Here is a 6738-nt window from a genome sequence, read left to right as displayed (position 1 = left end):
AAACCATGTTAGAAGACCAAACTAGGTGCATAACACGTTGAGTAATGCTGGAAAGCTGAGGTGTCCAGCCTAGGAAACCTTACTTTGATTTGTATTAATTTACATACTACAATATCTCTAAAGATTAAATTAAAACTTACCTTTGATCAACAAATCTAACCATGCTAATATTCCTTAAAATGTCCCTGGCTACATTACAGCTGAGCTACCTGGGAAAACAGATACAATTGCTGCAACCTGCAAAATGTTCATTTTTTTCATGCTGCTGCATCTTCCATTTGCCAGCCTTACTTCTGTGCTTAATTAAGCAACCTTAAGAGTTTTCCAGAAATAGAAAGAGGAGCTGTTGAATTTGGAGATACTAAGGAATTTTTTGTGCTGTCCTGCTTCTTGCCTCAAAACCATATTCAGGTGAGGAAAAAGTAAAGAGAATATTTTTTCTGATTTCTACACATACCACACTGTCAACTGCAATTACGTTATACTTCAAACTGCATTCATTTTCTGCTTTTAGATCGTCTATGGCAATGATCTTGTTGAAATAGTTTGATTTTACTATATTATGCCAATACTACACTGGTAGAAATTTCAATCTTCTTACTCAGAAAGAAGTGCAAAGATACGTTAACAAGCAGCATAAGGAGATTTAAACTCTCAATGTCTCTAGTTTATGCTATTTTTCTGGGGGTTTTGGTGGGTTTTTTTAAACATCTTTAACAGCTTGATGCTGCCTCTTTAATGCACAGTTTGCATTTTACAAGGAAAACAGCTGAGTGTTTCAAGAGAAGAGGGGAATACCAGAGCGAGCAGCCTGTAAGCACTTCCCTCCCACGCTGCATGTGGCGGTCGCAGACCCAGATGCCCAGACGTGGCGTTTCTGGGCAGCCTGTGCCAGTGCTCTGTCACGCCCAGAGTAAAGAAGTTTTTCCTCGTGTTGAGGCAGAATTTCCAGTGCTCCAGTTTGTGCCCGTTGCCCCTTGTCCTGTCACTGGGCACCACTGAGAAGAGCCTGGCCCCTTCCTCTTGACACCCACCCTTTAGATATTTATAAGCATTGATAAGGTCCCCTCTCAGCCTTCTCTTCTCAATGCTAAAGAGCCTCAGGTCTCTCAGCCTTTCCTCACAAGAGAGATGCTCCAGTCCCCTCATCATCTTCATAGCCCTCTGCTGGACTCTCTCCAGTAGTTCCATGTCTCTCTTGAGCTGGCTGAGCCCAGAACTGGACACAGCACTCCAGATGTGGCCTCACCAGGGCAGAGTAGAGAGGGAGGAGAACCTCCCTCGACCTGCTGGCCACACTCTTCTTCATGCACCCCAGGATACTGTTGGCCGCCTTGGCCACAAGGGCACATGGCTGGCTCAACTTGTTGTCAACCACAACTCCCAGGTCCTTCTCCGCAGAGCTACTCTCCAGCAGGTTGACCCCCAGCCTATGCTGGTGTGTGGGGTTATTCCTCCCCAGGGGCAGGACCCTACACTTGCCCTTGTTGAACCTCATGAGGTTCCTCTCCGCCCAGCCCTCCAGCCTGTCCAGGTCTCACTGAATGGCAGCACAGCCCTCTGGTGTGTCGGCCACTCCCCCCAGTTTTGTGTCATCAGCAAACTGGCTGAGGGTGCACTCTGTCCCTTCATCCAGGTCATTGATGAATATGTTGAACAGGACCGGACCCAGTACTGACCCCCGGGGAACACCACTAGCCACAGGCCTCCAACTGGACTCTGTGATGCTGATCACAACTCTGAGCTCTGCCATTCAGGCAGTTCTCAATCCACCTCGCTGTCCACTTGTCTATCCCACACTTCCTAAGCTTCCCTATGAGGATGTGATGAGAGAGTGTCAAAAGCCTTACTGAAGTCGAGGCAGCCAACACCCACTGCTCTCCCCTCATCTTCCCAGCCAGTCATGCCATCGTAGAAGGCTACCAGGTTGATCAAGCATGATTTCCCCTTGGTGAATCCATGCTGACTACTCCTGATAACCTTCTTTTCCTCCACATGCTTAGAGATGATGCCCAGGAGCTGCTCCATCACCTTTCCAGGGTTGGAGGTGAGGCTGACTGGCCTGTCGTTTCCTGGGTCCTCCCTTCTTGCCTTTTTCTAAGATTGGAGTGACGTTGGCTTTCCTCCAGTCCTCAGGCATCTCATCTGTTCACCATGACCTTTCGAAGATGATGGAGAGTGGCTTAGCTCTGCTTCCTGAGCCCAGCCTGAGGATGCATGGGAACAACAAAAACCTGCAGCCCGCAGTATCATCGTAACTCGGCAGATTAGTCAGCAATGAATCCTGCTTAACCACTCCTCCAAAGATAAGTTAGAAAAAAAATTCAATAAAACTTGTGTTAAGCTATGTTGCAGTACAAACAAAGTCTGGAACAGCCTAATCCTCTTACACCAGGGAATGGGCTCCTGAAGTAGTTATTTAATAAGATTAAATACTGTAGGTCATAAAAATTAATTTACACAACTGTCGTGGTTTAATAAACCGTGTATCCACAGGGTGGGCCAAATTTCCTCTCTGCAGGGAGGCGAAGCTGGGTACAAGCCCTGCCCCAGCACTTGCTGTGCAGCGCCCACGTAGCACAAGCCCTGATCTCGACTCAGGAAAGCCCCACGTGTGAGTAACTGTGTAAATCAGATTTAAATTGCTCACATTGGACAATTTGCCAGACACTTGAACTTAACAGATTTTAATGTGAACAGCAGCGTTCGGTCCTGCAGTGCTTATAAACGCCTCCTTCAGTGGAGCAGTGGGAAACTCCGCAGGGGAATCTCCCCGGGAGGCATCCCCCTGCTCAGAAGGCACAGGTCTGCTTATTCTGCAAGGGAAAGGCAACCAGCTCCCTGATTTTACGTACGAAACAGGAGTCTAACAGCTGGGCAGACTTACACCATTACAGCAGTAAAGAGGGTGTCTGAGCTCCCCTCACTCACGTTCCTCCTGTAGCGCGCCCTGGGGGGATCAGCAGTTGGTACCTGCAGGCAGGAATTCAGAGCAGGTGAATAAATACCCCTTCCCCTCCACACCGCAGTAAGATTAACTAGAGGTAAAAATAGTTTAATCTGGAAAAACACATGACACACAGGAGGGTCACAGCCTCCTAGAAACTAAGTGAGGAGGCAGGGGAAAAAAAAAAAAAAGAAAATCACATTTCTGCTCATGTGATATGCAGGAGTATTAGGGATAAAACCCTTCACAGCTAAAAAAGTGCTGGGAAAGGGCAAAGCCGTGTGTTAAGGTCTGGAATACAGTTTGGGAGGAAGCAACAGTAGGAAGGTGAGAAGGAAAAGATGGCCAGTTGTGGGGAAAGCAAGACAGAAATAAGCTGTGTAGCGGCTGGGGCACGGCATGGTGGATTTCCTCTCCCGGGGAATTAAGATTTAAAAAAAATAAAAATTTATCAGACATCAGAGAGAAACCGAGACTTGCACAAGTGTTTCAGGAAAGCAAAACACTTTTAAAAAATCAGAACAAAATCTACATTGGGCCACAGAAGTGAGTAATTTAGCGAGTTAACAAACTCAGCTAGAACAGGGAAGATCCAGTTTTATGCCTCTGCTCTGGAGCAAGAGGAGTCCTGTCTGTTTTGCGCCCCTTAATCAGTAATAACAGGTCATAGTTTTGATCAGAAACTATATTCTGAAACCTGAACGTCTCAATGCAGTCAGTGCTGCACCACAGCCAACGTGCTCGCGGGAAAAGCCGCAGCGTGGGTGTATCTGGGCATTTCGACCACGCACACCCCCCTCCAGAAAACAGCCTGTTCCTGGGAAAGCTCCAGAGCAGGTTTCACACTGAGACACAAAAAAAAAAGGCAGCACAAAAGGGCCGTCTGTGCTGGCCGTCTGCTGCACAGCCCAACGGGGCAGGCGGTGGAAGGTCCTGCAGAGGCACCGCGGCGCGGGATCCGAGAAGTTACCAGCTTTACATGACCCGAAGGGACCGGGGTGGAGCGGGCCAGGCAGGGGGAGGGATCGGTGGACGGCGTGGGGAAGTTGTGATGGCTGCAGCAATGAGCCCGGGTCCTGGGAGGTCCCAGATGTCCCTCTGGTGCCTTCCCAGGGGGAGGAGGAGGCGGCTTTTTGGTCCTCCAGGATGGAGACGTGCAGGTTCCCCATCTGCTCATGGAGACCCCAACAGCTCCAATGCTCTCATGTCACATGGAAAACCATTGGTAAGGTATTCTGGGCGTACAGGAGGGGGCACAGTGCTGAAACCTCCCCTTTTAATGAGAGTATTCCCTTCTAATTGTTTAAAAAATTATTTTCAGGCATACAGCTCCTGAACTTGCTTCCATTCACAGTTGTTTCACCAAGAAGTAGGAAATAAAAACCTTGGACTTCATGAGGCTTTTTCCTTTCTTTTCCCAAGCCCTGCTTAAACTTGTTGTTGCCTTTCTCCAGCTTACCTCCTTTTGCTCCTGAAAGCTGAGGAGAGAGACCGGTACCAGGGAAGACAGGACAAGGACACACTTCAGCATTCTTCTCGCTTGTGAAAGCTTCAGACCCTTCGTCGAACTCTTTGAATTCAGAAATGACAAAGCTGGTTTTTACATTAAAAAAAAAAAGGAAGAAACATGAAAAAAAAAATTAGAAAATATACATTAAAAAAAAAACCCAAACCTTCCCTATAATAATGTTGTTTGTGTTTGGAGACAGAGGGATTTTTTTTCTAAACAGTCTGAAAAGTTTTCCCCGCCTACAGTGACTGAGCAGCCTGGCACTGTCAAGTGCCGTTGGCTGGGAGAACCAGCAGCCGCCCAGCCGACAGTAGTCTGGGTGCTGTGTTGTTTCATTTCTTACCACTGACATTTTTTGAAGCAATATTTCAACAAAAGAAAAAATACTTATACCACCTCGGGGAAAAGCAATCCTGCAGTGAAATAAATATCTCTTTTGTATCAAAGCGATCCACAATTCCTTTGATAAATCTTATCACTGCGGACTTTTCTGCATTGAAACAACCCCACGAAGGGCTGAAAGAATCATCTAAATGCAGCTGAACAATTCTGTTTATTTCATATTCAACAGTGCGTCGCACAAGCCAGCATAGCATTTCCATTAGTCTTTAAAAATAGTATTAAAGGACGTTTCAGTCTATTTAAATTATGTCTATTTTCATTTAAATGAGTTGCTAAATAACAAGTTCTATACCATCATTATGCTGTAGTATGTAACTGCTAGAAATACACTTCAAACAAAACAAATTAGGGAACCTGGAAATTGCTACAGCAGAGTAAGGACATATTTTTAGGCAAAAATAAGCAGAGAACAATGGCAAGTCATCAGAAATATGATAATAAACCAGTCCATATTTAGTGTGCCAAAGGAATGGGACATATGGAATACCTCATTTTACCCTGATGAGGTTTTTATTTATAAAACAACGCATAAAATTTACAGTTTCCTAGCTTAACTGGAAAAGGACTAATTACCTTTTCGGTGGCCTATTTTTCCATGCCCAGCAGTTCTCTGGGAGTGTTGAGCCGTCTCGGAGCGAGAAGCTGGAGCACATCCCATAGCACCATCCATCACCCTGGCACGGCTGCCATTCCCAGCAGGAACCAGGGCTTCACTGCTGGCCCTGGACACCCTCCCCAGCAAAACCAGGGCTCAAATTAGCCCGAGGGTGGGTTTTAGGCAGAGTTTTGACGTCAGGCTCAAGGACAGCAGGGACAGCTCTGCTAGGGGTGCGGTGTCGTTGGGGCAACCCTGAAGAGGTAGGGTTTGCAGCAGCCTGAGTGGAATAAAATGGCAATTTGCTACTGAACGATGTTACTTCTCAAGGGAGGCATTGAAATGATGTAGGTGTGCCAGGAGCCCGGGGGAGGCAAAGCTTGGGGTGCCGAATAGCAACAACGAGACTACCGAACCGGTCGCTCGTCTAGCAAGCCCCCCAGAGCAGCGAAACCTTTCGTTTTCCCCAGAGGTGGCATGACCTGGCGACAGGGGGCTCTGAAGTCTCTCCCTCCCGGCGCTGGGAGACAGGGCTGAGCCACACCGGACCCCCCATCCCACCCTGGGACCCCTCGGGCCAGCGCGCTGGGTGGCAGAGCTGTCCCAGCGCCGGTGGGGAGAACTCAGAGCGGCCACCTCCGTCCCTCTGCAGGGGCTGGGGTGAGCAAGGGAGGCTGTAACAAACCCAAAAGAGTATTTTACTCTGAGGCTGCCACTTCCAGAGCTCACCCCCTGTAGGTCATCATGCCCCAGCACACAAAACATGTTAGGACTGACCTGCTTAGGACTAAACTCTCAGAGGAGCCCACCACGACCTGTCGACTTACCAAAGTCTTCCTTAAATTGAAAGCAATCCTTGTATGACACATTATGAAATCAGATGTTGTCAAGCAACATCAAACCAGCGTTACAGAAGAAATGCCTCGTGCAAGACAGTGAACCAAATAACTGGACTGAAAAATGCGCGTGCAAACGTGTCTGGAATTCTAAGTTTCCAGAGCAAGTTCAGCTCCTCCTTCGCGGAGCAATGCCATGAGACCATTACTCTATCAGCTACTACTAACATTTTGATTTTTAATCACCGCCAAAATAATTTAGCACCTCATATTTTGCAGCAAGTGAAGGCCAGGATCTTATTTAGCCCCGTGATATGCATTGCTGGATATAGATTATTATTTCGTAAACAGCATCTGGACTATTTTAATTTTGTACCTACTGATCTTGATCATACACAATTATTCACATTCCCAAAAAGACAAACCGGTCTGCCTTCTAACTCTTACA

Source organism: Leptosomus discolor, chromosome 6 (genome assembly GCF_034619465.1).
Source record: "Leptosomus discolor isolate bLepDis1 chromosome 6, bLepDis1.hap2, whole genome shotgun sequence".
NCBI classification, from domain to species: domain Eukaryota; kingdom Metazoa; phylum Chordata; class Aves; order Leptosomiformes; family Leptosomidae; genus Leptosomus; species Leptosomus discolor.
The sequence above is the reverse complement of the archived record's forward strand: the minus strand, read 5'-3'. Positions refer to the sequence as shown.